This window comes from Hyla sarda, unplaced genomic scaffold (genome assembly GCF_029499605.1).
Source record: "Hyla sarda isolate aHylSar1 unplaced genomic scaffold, aHylSar1.hap1 scaffold_314, whole genome shotgun sequence".
NCBI lineage: Eukaryota > Metazoa > Chordata > Amphibia > Anura > Hylidae > Hyla > Hyla sarda.
In genome coordinates this window covers 185,457-204,159 of record NW_026609869.1, presented here as the reverse complement: position 1 = coordinate 204,159, position 18,703 = coordinate 185,457, and the positions used below count along the sequence as shown (strand labels likewise).

The following is an 18,703-nucleotide window of genomic DNA, read 5'->3' as shown; positions in this document are numbered from 1 at the left end:
GCTACCTGCTTGCTGGCTAGCCAGCTAGCCAGCCCTGTGGGCCTTGCTGCTGCTGCAGCCAAAAAACAAAAGGTGGTGCTGCTGCTGCTTCTGCTGCTTCTGCTGCTTCTGCTTCTGCTTGTGTCTGGCCGCTGTTGGAGCGTCCAGGCACAGGACTTCTGCTGCTGCTGACTAAATGGCCTCCTTAATTGGATCATTTGAGTAGCCAGCACACCTGTGCAGGTAGGGCATGACATGATAGGCAGCTGCCTTGATAGCGGGTGGGTGCTGAATGTTCCTAATTGACAAAATAAGATTAATGCTTATGAAGAAATATAAAATCTCATCCCTTCCCCAATATCGCGCCACACCCCTACCCCTTAATTCCCTGGTTGAACTTGATGGACATATGTCTTTTTTCGACCGTACTAACTATGTAACTATGTAACATAACATGGGGGGGGTCTCCTGGCTGTTCACACAGGTGTGTCATTGCTGTACATTGACCATGCATTGCTTCTGTGGTATTGCAAAGGCAAAGACAAATGCTTCCAGCCATCCATTGCACTAATGGATTGGTCATCAGCTGGCTGTCTATGTCCCGCATCAATATAGACCAAAGTACAGAGGGTTAGGCTATGCTATTGTGCACCTACCTGATGCATCAGAAGGTGCGAGGCCCTTGCTAAATTCTGTGCACAGACTTTGAGATCTATACTTTAGACTGTATCTAAACCTGCTCCAACATGGACTGACATTCTGGCCTACTTTCAGCCGATGCGACTTGTCTGTCGCTGAACAGTCGCTTTTTATGTATTCAGCACCTATGTATAATGTTGTAAAAATGCTCTAGAAGCTAAAGTCGCAGAAATGTCACACATATTTGGCCTGCAACTTTCTGTGCGACAAATTCAGACAGGAAAAATCAGTATAAATCCTTAGAAAATTATCCCCCAGTGTCTCCATCTGCTGGCGGTATTGAATAAGCATTGCTGCACTGATGGGGTATGCATTAGACGAAAAAAAAGAAGAAAAAGAAGAATAATACGCCCAGAAAAGAGGCGAAAAGGAGAAAAACGTAAAAAAACGTGAAAAAAAAGTAAGAGGAAGAGAAGGGAAAAAAAGGTGGAAATGGGTTTAAAAGTGATTTCGGCGGAGAAATATATATATATATATATATATATATATATATATATACGCGCACACACACACATATATATATATAAACGTATTCTCCGTTGAGATATTGCAGCCGCTGCTGTGTCCAGGCCCAGGAGCCTTAGCACTGTGCTGTGATGTCACTCAATACCACTGACATCACTAGGTATAAACAACATCTCTCCTTTGCTGTGTATGTGACTATGGAGCTGTTTGGTGATGTCGTCTATTATGGCCTTCATAGAAGCAACAGGAGATTGTTGCATCCATCTAGAACCCTCAGAACTACAGTGCTATGATGTCACTCACTTCCACAGGCCTTGCAGAGTGTAAACAACAACAACCCAGCTTTGTTGTGTATGTAACCATAGGGATTTGTGATGTCACCTAGAACCTTCACAGCAGCGACAGCTTTATGAGGAGCATCAGCACTGCTCTGCCTGAGCAGAACCATCACCGCCATAGGTTGTCAAATAACCCGGGTTTAACCCACACAGGTAAGTCCAATGGGGTGCAGGCATGTCCTCTATGCTTACAGCTTCCCGTGGGTGTTGGTTTGATACCGTTTGGGGACAGCCAAGGAGGCATCTGCAGGCAACAAAGGTAGGTGTGTGCTTGTGTGTGTGTTTCCTATGCAGATCCTAAGCCCAGTGTCACATGCAAGTAGGAGGAGTAAGAAGGGTTCCTGGCAAATCCGGGTTATGGATTGCATTTAAAAAGGCCCCGTGGGAGTGCAATGGGCCCCTGTCTTGCTGCTTAGCAATAATGGTATGGGTTTAGGTTCTGCTGTGTGTACTGGTGGTTGACTGCCCCCCAGCCCAGAGTGTGCATGGAAAATTGTCTGGCAGCCTCCCTGACAGCAAGCAGTGATAGTGCCCATGAAGGGCACCTTGTTGGGCCCGCCCCTTTCACGGTTATCGCTTCTCGGCCTTTTGGCTAAGATCAAGTGTAGTATCTGCATTTGGTCTGGTCGGAAGGTGTCTGTGGTACCCCGCTTCTCGGCCTTGGGGGATTGTCTCTCCTTACGGAGGGACTTCACCCCCTTGCTGCTATTGGGGAGCGGGCTTAGTCCACGGACAACGGGTTGCGATCCCCCTGTCTCTGGGACCTTGTGTCTCAGAAGGCATTTTCGGTACGTTGAGCGTTACCTGTAGCTTCGGAAGCACCTAGGGTACCCCCGACCTCTGCCTTGGGTAAGGGTTCTGCTTTTATAGCGGGATTCCGAGCCCCTGCTGCTATTGGGGAAGGGGCTTAGTCCCTGGGTGTGGAAGATGCCGTTCTCCTGGGCTTTCCCCTCTGGGGAAATGTCGATGCGAAATACCATCCGCATAGAGGTGTCGGAGAGCCATCGTCAGTTGAAGAACCTCCGCTTCATTGCGGAGGTGATTCTTCTTGACTACTTCCGCCTCAATAGGGAGGACATCCTGTGTCTAAATGACCAGGAAAGCCGTGGCCTGTATACCGTCACCTTCACGGCCACGGCGTGTTGCGATAACATCTATGCAACCTTGTCTGGTGCGGACCAGAGGGACGATCGACTCGACGGTCTTTCGTTCCAGTTCCTCTATGGTGAGGAACATATACCGTTGGTGGTGGCTATGCACAGCCCTCATGTGACCACGGAGGATATAGCCACTTTTCTTCGGCGATACTGCGAAGAGGTGCGATTCGCAAACAAAATCTTGAACTCCGTGCGGTTCTGGAACGGCAAGAGGAAGTTCTGGGTCAAGCTCCGTAAGGATCCCGGTGGTATTGGGGGTCTTTGCCATCCGCCCCCAAATTTTGCCATCGGGAGAGTTCGGGGCTTCCTGTTCTATCCTCAAATGCCTATGTATTGCCGAAATTGCTTGAGGTTTGGCCACACCCAGGAGACCTGCGGCGCGGAGCGTGTGATTCGCTGCAATAGGTGTGGCCAAGAAGGTCACATAGCCTCAAGATGTAGCCATACGATAAGGTGCAACCTCTGCGGAGAGGAAAATCACGATTTTAATTCCTGTCCCCATAAAGCAAAAACTACGATGGGTGGGTCAAGGCTGGGCCCACCCAAAGAGGGGACAGGACAAAAGACGTCCTTTTTTAAGATGCCCAAACCCCAGATGGCAGGTACTGATGGGTCCAGGCCCAAGACCTCTGGTGCTCCATCGGGGGGCCCACCGGTGGTAGTGCTAGGGGGAGGCCATGGGGATTCCACGAAGCCCGGGCGGGTGATCGAGTTTACTGCCCGGGAAATTGAAAGACGTCGATCGACTTCCTACCTGGCTCAAGAGCCCGCCGAAACTTCTGAAGGGGGCTCACCTGTGGCGGGTGGCAGCCGACGGTCCTCGGTGGGGGCAAAAGTGGACCCAAAATTGCAGCATAAGCCAGGTACTGGCTTGGCCCAGGGTCGCCCTGCTCCGGACGAAGAGGCCCCGGTGAAAGCCCGCCGGAAGGGGAGCCAGGTGGCCAGGTCTGAGCCCGGTCCTGTTACTCCGCCTATACAGGACAGGGCCAAGAAGACAAGTGGCGCCAAACCAGGGTTTGCTGCCCCGCCAGCAGTGGACCCGGTGGGTAAAACTGGCCATCGTCGATCGATGGGGAAGTTGGAGCAACAGTCCTCAGCAACGCTTGCTGGGGAACAAGCGATGAAAACTTCCCAAGGTAGCGGCAAAGGTTCCGGAAAAGAGGCCTCACAGGCCCCTGTGCAGCAGTTCCAGTCGTCAAATGATGAAAGAAGACGCAGATCCATCAGCCGGGGGCCAGAGATTACATCGAGTGAGAGCAACACAGAGGATATGGACAGCAGTGTGACATTTAAAAGACAAAGAGAAGAAGAAGAGGAAGACATTCAAAGGAAAGCGGCGTGCCGTAGTTCGGACGAGAGCGAGCTCAGGGTCGGGGCATCATCGATCTCAAGCTCCGACCCTCAGAACATCAAGGAGCTGATGACCCCGCAGGCGGGGGATGACGGTACGCAGCTTATTATTGACTTTGATTCTCCAAGCACGGACTCTCCATAAACTATGCCTATCCCTGTAAAAATTGCCTCACTCAATGTGAGGTCCTTAAAGAGCCCTGATCGCAGGGCTGCTTTATTTTCTTATCTAGAGACATGTGACTTTGACCTTTGCCTGCTACAAGAATGTGGAATCCCTAGTAAAATGGACTATAAAGACTTAAAAGAAGACTGGAAGCTGGGCCCATCCATATGGTCCGGTGCAAATGACTGTCGTTCTGTGGGTGTTGGGCTGCTCTGCCGAGGCCAGTCCTTTTCTATTCATACAGTAACTGAGATTGTGCCTGGCAGAGCTCTTTTAATTCATCTATATTTTAATGGACTTTTAATTCGTGTTTTAAATGTGTATGCCCCTCCTGATAAACAGGAGCGGGCAGAACTATTTGAAATTTTACCACTGTTTTGTGTTGGGTCTTCCCCCCTGCTGGTGGGAGGTGATTTTAACTGCATACGTGATGGGGAACACCGGCAGGGTGGGGATATTAATCGTAAAGACCGCACTTCTTACCTGCTTAAAAATTTTATTGATGATTTTAATTTGAAAGATTGCTGGAAGGATCTCTTGCCGGAGGACCCAGGCGCCACATGGTCCAATGGAAGAGTGAGCTCCAGAATCGATTTTATTTTTTCCTCTAGAGCTTTTAAACCCCTGAAATGCACGCTCGAGCAGAATATCTTCTCTGATCATAAGCTCCTCTTGGTGGGCCTGGAGCTAGAGGGGGAGCAAAAAGCAAAAAGGGGCCTCTGGAGATTAAACACCACACTCCTAGAGGACCCTGAGATAAAAGAGGAGTTTGTGCGGACCTACCAATGCTGGCAATCACAAAGAAAACCCCACGAGCCTATGCTGCACTGGTGGGAGGGCACCAAATCTAAAATCAGATTTTTTTTTATCAAAGCAGGTAAGAAGAAGGCAAAAATGGAAAAACAGTGGTTTTATGTTCTTAACATGCGTTTAAATGTACTTTTTAAATTGAAAGAAGCTGGTATGGATGTAGAAAATGATATTTTAAACCTTAAAACTGAAATAAAACATGCCATAGAAAAGAAAGGGAAACAAATCATTTTTAACTCACATGTGCAGCACCTGGAGGAGGGCGAGAAATGTTCCCGTTTCTTTTTTAAAAAAGTGATGAATAGGAGGGATATCATCCAAAACCTTGAGGGTGAATCCACTCCAAAAGGCATGTTAGATGCAGTTTTTAACTTCTACCAGCTTCTTTTTAATAAGAAAGATCTTAATCCATCCTTTTTAGAACATGTTCTTAATTCCCTTGATTTTAAGCTAGATGTTTTAGACCAGGAGGTTTTATCCCGTGATCTTAACTTAGATGAACTTTTATTTGTTTTTAAAAGTTTTTCTAGTGGGAAGGCCCCTGGGGAAGATGGTTTACCCATCGAATTTTATTTAGCTTTTTGGGATATTTTAAAGGATGATATGGTTTTATTGTATAAAGAAACTTTTATTGTTAATGAACTTCCCCCTTCCTGGAGGAGGGGGATTGTATCATTACTTTTTAAAAAGGGTGAAAAGGATATGCTAAAAAATTGGCGCCCCATCACACTTTTAAATGTTGATTATAAAGTTTTAGCCAAGTTATTAGCTGTCCGTTTTAAACCTTTTATTCATAAATTAATTCACCCAAATCAGGTTTGTGGGGTACCTGGAAGGTCTATAGCTGAATCCCTAAATATTTTAAGAGATGTTTTATGGTATTTTAAGGATAGAAATCAAACTGTAGCAATTTTATCCTTAGACTTTGAAAAAGCCTTTGATAGGGTCTCCCATGAATACCTGTTTTTAGTTCTTAAAAAGATGGCAGTGCCTGAAACGATTTTAAGCCGAATCATGCTTTTATACCGATCCTGTTTTAGTCAAGTCTCTGTTAATGGCTTTTTAACCAGCGGTGTTCCTCTTTTATCAGGTGTCAAACAGGGCTGCCCCCTGTCCCCACTCCTTTTTATTTGCGCAATCGAACCACTGATGGCCCTCCTCAGAAAAGACCGGGTAGTAAGAGGCGTACCGATACCTGGTGGAGGAGGGACCCATCTAAAGGTGTTGGGGTACATGGATGATGTCACCATACTGTGCCCGGACTCTCCATCCATGAGGGGGGCATTGAGGAACACCAGCTATTTCTGCGAGGTCTCTGGTTTTAAGCTAAACACAGATAAATGTGACTGTTTTTATATTGGCTCCTGGGATTCATCCATCACCCCAGGAGTCACAATGCAACAGGATCAAATTAAAGTTTTAGGTATTGTTTTTAACCAGGTCAATGATGGGAGCCCTAACTGGGATTCAGCTATAGCTAAGATGGAGAAGAAGATTTTAATGTGGAATCTTAGAAACCTTACCATGGAGGGGAAGATTTTAATAATAAAGATGGTTTTACTCCCTATTATGCTATACATTGCCATGGTATTTCCTCCATCTATTTTATACATTAAAAAAGTAACTAGAATTGTTTTTACTTTTTTATGGGGTTCAAAAATGGAGAAATTAAAGCGTGATTTTATGTACAAAAGTAAAGATAATGGCGGGAAAGATGTTCCTAACCTTTTTACTTTCTTTTACATAAAGTATTTCTGTTTCTGTTTTAAAATTATTAAATCCGATGGCATTTTTAGCTGCTTTTTAAGGTACGCTGCGGGCATGGTTTTTAAAAGATGGTTGCGCATCCCTCTGAACGCTCCGGTGCTTCTGTGTCCCCCAAAACATTATGTGGTGTTGGAAAAGACAGTCAGGCTCCTAGGTCTCCAAGATTTGGAGCCTGACATACTGGGGGACCAGAGAAAGGTATCAAAGGTCCTCAGGCGGAGTGAGGTTACCCTGGCAGTGTCCAATTTCACACAGGCAAGATCCAAAAAGGTATGGCGGAACGTGTACGGGAAGTTTCTGGCGAATGTACACAGGGATCTTGCCTGGGCAATCGTCCACCAGTGCCTCCCTACTCGTGAGTTTCAGCACAGGCGAGGACTGGTGGCGAGAGCCAAGTGCCCGAGAGATGGCTGCGGAGTGGACGAAACGGTGCTGCACATATTTTGGAACTGCCCTTTTGCACGGGAGCTTTGGAGGAAGGTAGGCCCACTTTTGAAGTGGGCCTGCGGCCTAAAAGATTTTAATCACGAATGTGTCTTTTACGGTCTTTTTAACTGCCCCAATTTTAAACAGCAGATGATCTGCTGGATGATTATTAATTGTTTTAAAAATGCCATCTGGAAAGTTAGGAACATCTTACTTTTTAAACATGATTTTATTGATGTTAAAAACTGTATAAAGCTGGCCCTGAGTGAGATGTACATCTATTACCTAAGAGACAAGAAACAGTTGGGGGCCAGCGAGGCAGCATCCATGTGGTGTCTGCCTCTATGGAACGAAATAACAGTATAATCAGTTTTTATGACATTTGTATAATGTTTTATCCTGCCATTTTTATTTTTTCTCCTTTTATTACTGGTTTTATTATTTGTATTTTAAAACTTTTGTGAACCTTTTATTATTTTGCATTTTAAATTTTGTATGGTTTCTTATTTATTCAATAAAATTTTGTTGAAACCTTATCTGTTCTTATCAGTTTAATATCTGATACGTCCCCTATCTGGGGACCATATATTAAATGGATTTTTGAGAACGGGGGCCGATTTCGAAGCTTGCTTCCGTCGCCCTATGCATTGACCCGATATGGCAGTATCTTCGGGTACAGTGCACCACCCCCTTACAGGGTTAAAAAGAAAGATTCCTACTTTCATTGCTACCTGCTTGCTGGCTAGCCAGCTAGCCAGCCCTGTGGGCCTTGCTGCTGCTGCAGCCAAAAAACAAAAGGTGGTGCTGCTGCTGCTTCTGCTGCTTCTGCTTCTGCTTGTGTCTGGCCGCTGTTGGAGCGTCCAGGCACAGGACTTCTGCTGCTGCTGACTAAATGGCCTCCTTAATTGGATCATTTGAGTAGCCAGCACACCTGTGCAGGTAGGGCATGACATGATAGGCAGCTGCCTTGATAGCGGGTGGGTGCTGAATGTTCCTAATTGACAAAATAAGATTAATGCTTATGAAGAAATATAAAATCTCATCCCTTCCCCAATATCGCGCCACACCCCTACCCCTTAATTCCCTGGTTGAACTTGATGGACATATGTCTTTTTTCGACCGTACTAACTATGTAACTATGTAACATAACATGGGGGGGGGGGGGTCTCCTGGCTGTTCACACAGGTGTGTCATTGCTGTACATTGACCATGCATTGCTTCTGTGGTATTGCAAAGGCAAAGACAAATGCTTCCAGCCATCCATTGCACTAATGGATTGGTCATCAGCTGGCTGTCTATGTCCCGCATCAATATAGACCAAAGTACAGAGGGTTAGGCTATGCTATTGTGCACCTACCTGATGCATCAGAAGGTGCGAGGCCCTTGCTAAATTCTGTGCACAGACTTTGAGATCTATACTTTAGACTGTATCTAAACCTGCTCCAACATGGACTGACATTCTGGCCTACTTTCAGCCGATGCGACTTGTCTGTCGCTGAACAGTCGCTTTTTATGTATTCAGCACCTATGTATAATGTTGTAAAAATGCTCTAGAAGCTAAAGTCGCAGAAATGTCACACATATTTGGCCTGCAACTTTCTGTGCGACAAATTCAGACAGGAAAAATCAGTATAAATCCTTAGAAAATTATCCCCCAGTGTCTCCATCTGCTGGCGGTATTGAATAAGCATTGCTGCACTGATGGGGTATGCATTAGACGAAAAAAAAGAAGAAAAAGAAGAATAATACGCCCAGAAAAGAGGCGAAAAGGAGAAAAACGTAAAAAAACGTGAAAAAAAAGTAAGAGGAAGAGAAGGGAAAAAAAGGTGGAAATGGGTTTAAAAGTGATTTCGGCGGAGAAATATATATATATATATATATATATATATATATATATATATACGCGCACACACACACATATATATAAACGTATTCTCCGTTGAGATATTGCAGCCGCTGCTGTGTCCAGGCCCAGGAGCCTTAGCACTGTGCTGTGATGTCACTCAATACCACTGACATCACTAGGTGTAAACAACATCTCTCCTTTGCTGTGTATGTGACTATGGAGCTGTTTGGTGATGTCGTCTATTATGGCCTTCATAGAAGCAACAGGAGATTGTTGCATCCATCTAGAACCCTCAGAACTACAGTGCTATGATGTCACTCACTTCCACAGGCCTTGCAGAGTGTAAACAACAACAACCCAGCTTTGTTGTGTATGTAACCATAGGGATTTGTGATGTCACCTAGAACCTTCACAGCAGCGACAGCTTTATGAGGAGCATCAGCACTGCTCTGCCTGAGCAGAACCATCACCGCCATAGGTTGTCAAATAACCCGGGTTTAACCCACACAGGTAAGTCCAATGGGGTGCAGGCATGTCCTCTATGCTTACAGCTTCCCGTGGGTGTTGGTTTGATACCGTTTGGGGACAGCCAAGGAGGCATCTGCAGGCAACAAAGGTAGGTGTGTGCTTGTGTGTGTGTTTCCTATGCAGATCCTAAGCCCAGTGTCACATGCAAGTAGGAGGAGTAAGAAGGGTTCCTGGCAAATCCGGGTTATGGATTGCATTTAAAAAGGCCCCGTGGGAGTGCAATGGGCCCCTGTCTTGCTGCTTAGCAATAATGGTATGGGTTTAGGTTCTGCTGTGTGTACTGGTGGTTGACTGCCCCCCAGCCCAGAGTGTGCATGGAAAATTGTCTGGCAGCCTCCCTGACAGCAAGCAGTGATAGTGCCCATGAAGGGCACCTTGTTGGGCCCGCCCCTTTCACGGTTATCGCTTCTCGGCCTTTTGGCTAAGATCAAGTGTAGTATCTGTTCTTATCAGTTTAATATCTGATACGTCCCCTATCTGGGGACCATATATTAAATGGATTTTTGAGAACGGGGGCCGATTTCGAAGCTTGCTTCCGTCGCCCTATGCAGTGACCCGATATGGCAGTATCTTCGGGTACAGTGCACCACCCCCTTACAGGGTTAAAAAGAAAGATTCCTACTTTCATTGCTACCTGCTTGCTGGCTAGCCAGCTAGCCAGCCCTGTGGGCCTTGCTGCTGCTGCAGCCAAAAAACAAAAGGTGGTGCTGCTGCTGCTTCTGCTGCTTCTGCTTCTGCTTGTGTCTGGCCGCTGTTGGAGCGTCCAGGCACAGGACTTCTGCTGCTGCTGACTAAATGGCCTCCTTAATTGGATCATTTGAGTAGCCAGCACACCTGTGCAGGTAGGGCATGACATGATAGGCAGCTGCCTTGATAGCGGGTGGGTGCTGAATGTTCCTAATTGACAAAATAAGATTAATGCTTATGAAGAAATATAAAATCTCATCCCTTCCCCAATATCGCGCCACACCCCTACCCCTTAATTCCCTGGTTGAACTTGATGGACATATGTCTTTTTTCGACCGTACTAACTATGTAACTATGTAACATAACATGGGGGGGGGGGGGTCTCCTGGCTGTTCACACAGGTGTGTCATTGCTGTACATTGACCATGCATTGCTTCTGTGGTATTGCAAAGGCAAAGACAAATGCTTCCAGCCATCCATTGCACTAATGGATTGGTCATCAGCTGGCTGTCTATGTCCCGCATCAATATAGACCAAAGTACAGAGGGTTAGGCTATGCTATTGTGCACCTACCTGATGCATCAGAAGGTGCGAGGCCCTTGCTAAATTCTGTGCACAGACTTTGAGATCTATACTTTAGACTGTATCTAAACCTGCTCCAACATGGACTGACATTCTGGCCTACTTTCAGCCGATGCGACTTGTCTGTCGCTGAACAGTCGCTTTTTATGTATTCAGCACCTATGTATAATGTTGTAAAAATGCTCTAGAAGCTAAAGTCGCAGAAATGTCACACATATTTGGCCTGCAACTTTCTGTGCGACAAATTCAGACAGGAAAAATCAGTATAAATCCTTAGAAAATTATCCCCCAGTCCATCTGCTGGCGGTATTGAATAAGCATTGCTGCACTGATGGGGTATGCATTAGACGAAAAAAAAGAAGAAAAAGAAGAATAATACGCCCAGAAAAGAGGCGAAAAGGAGAAAAACGTAAAAAAACGTGAAAAAAAAGTAAGAGGAAGAGAAGGGAAAAAAAGGTGGAAATGGGTTTAAAAGTGATTTCGGCGGAGAAATATATATATATATATATATATATATATATATATATATATATATATATATACGCGCACACACACACATATATATAAACGTATTCTCCGTTGAGATATTGCAGCCGCTGCTGTGTCCAGGCCCAGGAGCCTTAGCACTGTGCTGTGATGTCACTCAATACCACTGACATCACTAGGTGTAAACAACATCTCTCCTTTGCTGTGTATGTGACTATGGAGCTGTTTGGTGATGTCGTCTATTATGGCCTTCATAGAAGCAACAGGAGATTGTTGCATCCATCTAGAACCCTCAGAACTACAGTGCTATGATGTCACTCACTTCCACAGGCCTTGTAGAGTGTAAACAACAACAACCCAGCTTTGTTGTGTATGTAACCATAGGGATTTGTGATGTCACCTAGAACCTTCACAGCAGCGACAGCTTTATGAGGAGCATCAGCACTGCTCTGCCTGAGCAGAACCATCACCACCATAGGTTGTCAAATAACCCGGGTTTAACCCACACAGGTAAGTCCAATGGGGTGCAGGCATGTCCTCTATGCTTACAGCTTCCCGTGGGTGTTGGTTTGATACCGTTTGGGGACAGCCAAGGAGGCATCTGCAGGCAACAAAGGTAGGTGTGTGCTTGTGTGTGTGTTTCCTATGCAGATCCTAAGCCCAGTGTCACATGCAAGTAGGAGGAGTAAGAAGGGTTCCTGGCAAATCCGGGTTATGGATTGCATTTAAAAAGGCCCCGTGGGAGTGCAATGGGCCCCTGTCTTGCTGCTTAGCAATAATGGTATGGGTTTAGGTTCTGCTGTGTGTACTGGTGGTTGACTGCCCCCCAGCCCAGAGTGTGCATGGAAAATTGTCTGGCAGCCTCCCTGACAGCAAGCAGTGATAGTGCCCATGAAGGGCACCTTGTTGGGCCCGCCCCTTTCACGGTTATCGCTTCTCGGCCTTTTGGCTAAGATCAAGTGTAGTATCTGTTCTTATCAGTTTAATATCTGATACGTCCCCTATCTGGGGACCATATATTAAATGGATTTTTGAGAACGGGGGCCGATTTCGAAGCTTGCTTCCGTCGCCCTATGCATTGACCCGATATGGCAGTATCTTCGGGTACAGTGCACCACCCCCTTACAGGGTTAAAAAGAAAGATTCCTACTTTCATTGCTACCTGCTTGCTGGCTAGCCAGCTAGCCAGCCCTGTGGGCCTTGCTGCTGCTGCTGCAGCCAAAAAACAAAAGGTGGTGCTGCTGCTGCTTCTGCTGCTTCTGCTTCTGCTTGTGTCTGGCCGCTGTTGGAGCGTCCAGGCACAGGACTTCTGCTGCTGCTGACTAAATGGCCTCCTTAATTGGATCATTTGAGTAGCCAGCACACCTGTGCAGGTAGGGCATGACATGATAGGCAGCTGCCTTGATAGCGGGTGGGTGCTGAATGTTCCTAATTGACAAAATAAGATTAATGCTTATGAAGAAATATAAAATCTCATCCCTTCCCCAATATCGCGCCACACCCCTACCCCTTAATTCCCTGGTTGAACTTGATGGACATATGTCTTTTTTCGACCGTACTAACTATGTAACTATGTAACATAACATGGGGGGGGGGGGGGGGGGTCTCCTGGCTGTTCACACAGGTGTGTCATTGCTGTACATTGACCATGCATTGCTTCTGTGGTATTGCAAAGGCAAAGACAAATGCTTCCAGCCATCCATTGCACTAATGGATTGGTCATCAGCTGGCTGTCTATGTCCCGCATCAATATAGACCAAAGTACAGAGGGTTAGGCTATGCTATTGTGCACCTACCTGATGCATCAGAAGGTGCGAGGCCCTTGCTAAATTCTGTGCACAGACTTTGAGATCTATACTTTAGACTGTATCTAAACCTGCTCCAACATGGACTGACATTCTGGCCTACTTTCAGCCGATGCGACTTGTCTGTCGCTGAACAGTCGCTTTTTATGTATTCAGCACCTATGTATAATGTTGTAAAAATGCTCTAGAAGCTAAAGTCGCAGAAATGTCACACATATTTGGCCTGCAACTTTCTGTGCGACAAATTCAGACAGGAAAAATCAGTATAAATCCTTAGAAAATTATCCCCCAGTGTCTCCATCTGCTGGCGGTATTGAATAAGCATTGCTGCACTGATGGGGTATGCATTAGACGAAAAAAAAGAAGAAAAAGAAGAATAATACGCCCAGAAAAGAGGCGAAAAGGAGAAAAACGTAAAAAAACTTGAAAAAAAAGTAAGAGGAAGAGAAGGGAAAAAAAGGTGGAAATGGGTTTAAAAGTGATTTCGGCGGAGAAATATATATATATATATATATATATATATATATATATATATATATATACGCGCACACACACACATATATATAAACGTATTCTCCGTTGAGATATTGCAGCCGCTGCTGTGTCCAGGCCCAGGAGCCTTAGCACTGTGCTGTGATGTCACTCAATACCACTGACATCACTAGGTGTAAACAACATCTCTCCTTTGCTGTGTATGTGACTATGGAGCTGTTTGGTGATGTCGTCTATTATGGCCTTCATAGAAGCAACAGGAGATTGTTGCATCCATCTAGAACCCTCAGAACTACAGTGCTATGATGTCACTCACTTCCACAGGCCTTGCAGAGTGTAAACAACAACAAACCAGCTTTGTTGTGTATGTAACCATAGGGATTTGTGATGTCACCTAGAACCTTCACAGCAGCGACAGCTTTATGAGGAGCATCAGCACTGCTCTGCCTGAGCAGAACCATCACCGCCATAGGTTGTCAAATAACCCGGGTTTAACCCACACAGGTAAGTCCAATGGGGTGCAGGCATGTCCTCTATGCTTACAGCTTCCTGTGGGTGTTGGTTTGATACCGTTTGGGGACAGCCAAGGAGGCATCTGCAGGCAACAAAGGTAGGTGTGTGCTTGTGTGTGTGTTTCCTATGCAGATCCTAAGCCCAGTGTCACATGCAAGTAGGAGGAGTAAGAAGGGTTCCTGGCAAATCCGGGTTATGGATTGCATTTAAAAAGGCCCCGTGGGAGTGCAATGGGCCCCTGTCTTGCTGCTTAGCAATAATGGTATGGGTTTAGGTTCTGCTGTGTGTACTGGTGGTTGACTGCCCCCCAGCCCAGAGTGTGCATGGAAAATTGTCTGGCAGCCTCCCTGACAGCAAGCAGTGATAGTGCCCATGAAGGGCACCTTGTTGGGCCCGCCCCTTTCACGGTTATCGCTTCTCGGCCTTTTGGCTAAGATCAAGTGTAGTATCTGCATTTGGTCTGGTCGGAAGGTGTCTGTGGTACCCCGCTTCTCGGCCTTGGGGGATTGTCTCTCCTTACGGAGGGACTTCACCCCCTTGCTGCTATTGGGGAGCGGGCTTAGTCCACAGACAACGGGTTGCGATCCCCCTGTCTCTGGGACCTTGTGTCTCAGAAGGCATTTTCGGTACGTTGAGCGTTACCTGTAGCTTCGGAAGCACCTAGGGTACCCCCGACCTCTGCCTTGGGTAAGGGTTCCGCTTTTATAGCGGGATTCCGAGCCCCTGCTGCTATTGGGGAAGGGGCTTAGTCCCTGGGTGTGGAAGATGCCGTTCTCCTGGGCTTTCCCCTCTGGGGAAATGTCGATGCGAAATACCATCCGCATAGAGGTGTCGGAGAGCCATCGTCAGTTGAAGAACCTCCGCTTCATTGCGGAGGTGATTCTTCTTGACTACTTCCGCCTCAATAGGGAGGACATCCTGTGTCTAAATGACCAGGAAAGCCGTGGCCTGTATACCGTCACCTTCACGGCCACGGCGTGTTGCGATAACATCTATGCAACCTTGTCTGGTGCGGACCAGAGGGACGATCGACTCGACGGTCTTTCGTTCCAGTTCCTCTATGGTGAGGAACATATACCGTTGGTGGTGGCTATGCACAGCCCTCATGTGACCACGGAGGATATAGCCACTTTTCTTCGGCGATACTGCGAAGAGGTGCGATTCGCAAACAAAATCTTGAACTCCGTGCGGTTCTGGAACGGCAAGAGGAAGTTCTGGGTCAAGCTCCGTAAGGATCCCGGTGGTATTGGGGGTCTTTGCCATCCGCCCCCAAATTTTGCCATCGGGAGAGTTCGGGGCTTCCTGTTCTATCCTCAAATGCCTATGTATTGCCGAAATTGCTTGAGGTTTGGCCACACCCAGGAGACCTGCGGCGCGGAGCGTGTGATTCGCTGCAATAGGTGTGGCCAAGAAGGTCACATAGCCTCAAGATGTAGCCATACGATAAGGTGCAACCTCTGCGGAGAGGAAAATCACGATTTTAATTCCTGTCCCCATAAAGCAAAAACTACGATGGGTGGGTCAAGGCTGGGCCCACCCAAAGAGGGGACAGGACAAAAGACGTCCTTTTTTAAGATGCCCAAACCCCAGATGGCAGGTACTGATGGGTCCAGGCCCAAGACCTCTGGTGCTCCATCGGGGGGCCCACCGGTGGTAGTGCTAGGGGGAGGCCATGGGGATTCCACGAAGCCCGGGCGGGTGATCGAGTTTACTGCCCGGGAAATTGAAAGACGTCGATCGACTTCCTACCTGGCTCAAGAGCCCGCCGAAACTTCTGAAGGGGGCTCAACTGTGGCGGGTGGCAGCCGACGGGCCTCGGTGGGGGCAGAGGTGGACCCAAAATTGCAGCATAAGCCAGGTACTGGCTTGGCCCAGGGTCGCCCTGCTCCGGACGAAGAGGCCCCGGTGAAAGCCCGCCGGAAGGGGAGCCAGGTGGCCAGGTCTGAGCCTGGTCCTGTTACTCCGCCTATACAGGACAGGGCCAAGAAGACAAGTGGCGCCAAACCAGGGTTTGCTGCCCCGCCAGCAGTGGACCCGGTGGGTAAAACTGGCCATCGTCGATCGATGGGGAAGTTGGAGCAACAGTCCTCAGCAACGCTTGCTGGGGAACAAGCGATGAAAACTTCCCAAGGTAGCGGCAAAGGTTCCGGAAAAGAGGCCTCACAGGCCCCTGTGCAGCAGTTCCAGTCGTCAAAAGATGAAAGAAGACGCAGATCCATCAGCCGGGGGCCAGAGATTACATCGAGTGAGAGCAACACAGAGGATATGGATAGCAGTGTGACATTTAAAAGACAAAGAGAAGAAGAAGAGGAAGACATTCAAAGGAAAGCGGCGTGCCGTAGTTCGGACGAGAGCGAGCTCATGGTCGGGGCATCATCGATCTCAAGCTCCGACCCTCAGAACATCAAGGAGCTGATGACCCCGCAGGCGGGGGATGACGGTACGCAGCTTATTATTGACTTTGATTCTCCAAGCACGGACTCTCCATAAACTATGCCTATCCCTGTAAAAATTGCCTCACTCAATGTGAGGTCCTTAAAGAGCCCTGATCGCAGGGCTGCTTTATTTTCTTATCTAGAGACATGTGACTTTGACCTTTGCCTGCTACAAGAATGTGGAATCCCTAGTAAAATGGACTATAAAGACTTAAAAGAAGACTGGAAGCTGGGCCCATCCATATGGTCCGGTGCAAATGACTGTCGTTCTGTGGGTGTTGGGCTGCTCTGCCGAGGCCAGTCCTTTTCTATTCATACAGTAACTGAGATTGTGCCTGGCAGAGCTCTTTTAATTCATCTATATTTTAATGGACTTTTAATTCGTGTTTTAAATGTGTATGCCCCTCCTGATAAACAGGAGCGGGCAGAACTATTTGAAATTTTACCACTGTTTTGTGTTGGGTCTTCCCCCCTGCTGGTGGGAGGTGATTTTAACTGCATACGTGATGGGGAACACCGGCAGGGTGGGGATATTAATCGTAAAGACCGCACTTCTTACCTGCTTAAAAATGTTATTGATGATTTTAATTTGAAAGATTGCTGGAAGGATCTCTTGCCGGAGGACCCGGGCGCCACATGGTCCAATGGAAGAGTGAGCTCCAGAATCGATTTTATTTTTTCCTCTAGAGCTTTTAAACCCCTGAAATGCACGCTCGAGCAGAATATCTTCTCTGATCATAAGCTCCTCTTGGTGGGCCTGGAGCTAGAGGGGGAGCAAAAAGCAAAAAGGGGCCTCTGGAGATTAAACACCACACTCCTAGAGGACCCTGAGATAAAAGAGGAGTTTGTGCGGACCTACCAATGCTGGCAATCACAAAGAAAACCCCACGAGCCTATGCTGCACTGGTGGGAGGGCACCAAATCTAAAATCAGATTTTTTTTTATCAAAGCAGGTAAGAAGAAGGCAAAAATGGAAAAACAGTGGTTTTATGTTCTTAACATGCGTTTAAATGTACTTTTTAAATTGAAAGAAGCTGGTATGGATGTAGAAAATGATATTTTAAACCTTAAAACTGAAATAAAACATGCCATAGAAAAGAAAGGGAAACAAATCATTTTTAACTCACATGTGCAGCACCTGGAGGAGGGCGAGAAATGTTCCCGTTTCTTTTTTAAAAAAGTGATGAATAGGAGGGATATCATCCAAAACCTTGAGGGTGAATCCACTCCAAAAGGCATGTTAGATGCAGTTTTTAACTTCTACCAGCTTCTTTTTAATAAGAAAGATCTTAATCCATCCTTTTTAGAACATGTTCTTAATTCCCTTGATTTTAAGCTAGATGTTTTAGACCAGGAGGTTTTATCCCGTGATCTTAACTTAGATGAACTTTTATTTGTTTTTAAAAGTTTTTCTAGTGGGAAGGCCCCTGGGGAAGATGGTTTACCCATCGAATTTTATTTAGCTTTTTGGGATATTTTAAAGGATGATATGGTTTTATTGTATAAAGAAACTTTTATTGTTAATGAACTTCCCCCTTCCTGGAGGAGGGGGATTGTATCATTACTTTTTAAAAAGGGTGAAAAGGATATGCTAAAAAATTGGCGCCCCATCACACTTTTAAATGTCGATTATAAAGTTTTAGCCAAGTTATTAGCTGTCCGTTTTAAACCTTTTATTCATAAATTAATTCACCCAAATCAGGTTTGTGGGGTACCTGGAAGGTCTATAGCTGAATCCCTAAATATTTTAAGAGATGTTTTATGGTATTTTAAGGATAGAAATCAAACTGTAGCAATTTTATCCTTAGACTTTGAAAAAGCCTTTGATAGGGTCTCCCATGAATACCTGTTTTTAGTTCTTAAAAAGATGGCAGTGCCTGAAACGATTTTAAGCCGAATCATGCTTTTATACCGATCCTGTTTTAGTCAAGTCTCTGTTAATGGCTTTTTAACCAGCGGTGTTCCTCTTTTATCAGGTGTCAAACAGGGCTGCCCCCTGTCCCCACTCCTTTTTATTTGCGCAAGCGAACCACTGATGGCCCTCCTCAGAAAAGACCGGGTAGTAAGAGGCGTACCGATACCTGGTGGAGGAGGGACCCATCTAAAGGTGTTGGGGTACATGGATGATGTCACCATACTGTGCCCGGATTCTCCATCCATGAGGGGGGCATT

General features: G+C 46.4%; 3 non-coding genes and 2 pseudogenes across 3 annotated transcripts; all 5 read left to right on the top strand.

Moving 5' to 3' along the window:
- Positions 1–2,053: 2,053 nt before the first annotated feature.
- LOC130328838 (U2 spliceosomal RNA) lies at positions 2,054–2,271 on the top strand (annotated as a pseudogene).
- A 5,389-nt stretch (positions 2,272–7,660) lies between these two features.
- LOC130328823 (U2 spliceosomal RNA) lies at positions 7,661–7,846 on the top strand. Its single transcript, XR_008872686.1, has one exon. It is a non-coding gene; the product is annotated as a U2 spliceosomal RNA (small nuclear RNA).
- Positions 7,847–9,932: 2,086 nt separating this feature from the next.
- On the top strand, positions 9,933–10,123 carry LOC130328810 (U2 spliceosomal RNA). Its single transcript, XR_008872675.1, has one exon. It is a non-coding gene; the product is annotated as a U2 spliceosomal RNA (small nuclear RNA).
- Positions 10,124–12,215: 2,092 nt separating this feature from the next.
- Positions 12,216–12,406, top strand: LOC130328754 (U2 spliceosomal RNA). The gene has a single exon (XR_008872624.1). It is a non-coding gene; the product is annotated as a U2 spliceosomal RNA (small nuclear RNA).
- Positions 12,407–14,506: 2,100 nt separating this feature from the next.
- On the top strand, positions 14,507–14,724 carry LOC130328841 (U2 spliceosomal RNA; annotated as a pseudogene).
- Positions 14,725–18,703: the final 3,979 nt, after the last annotated feature.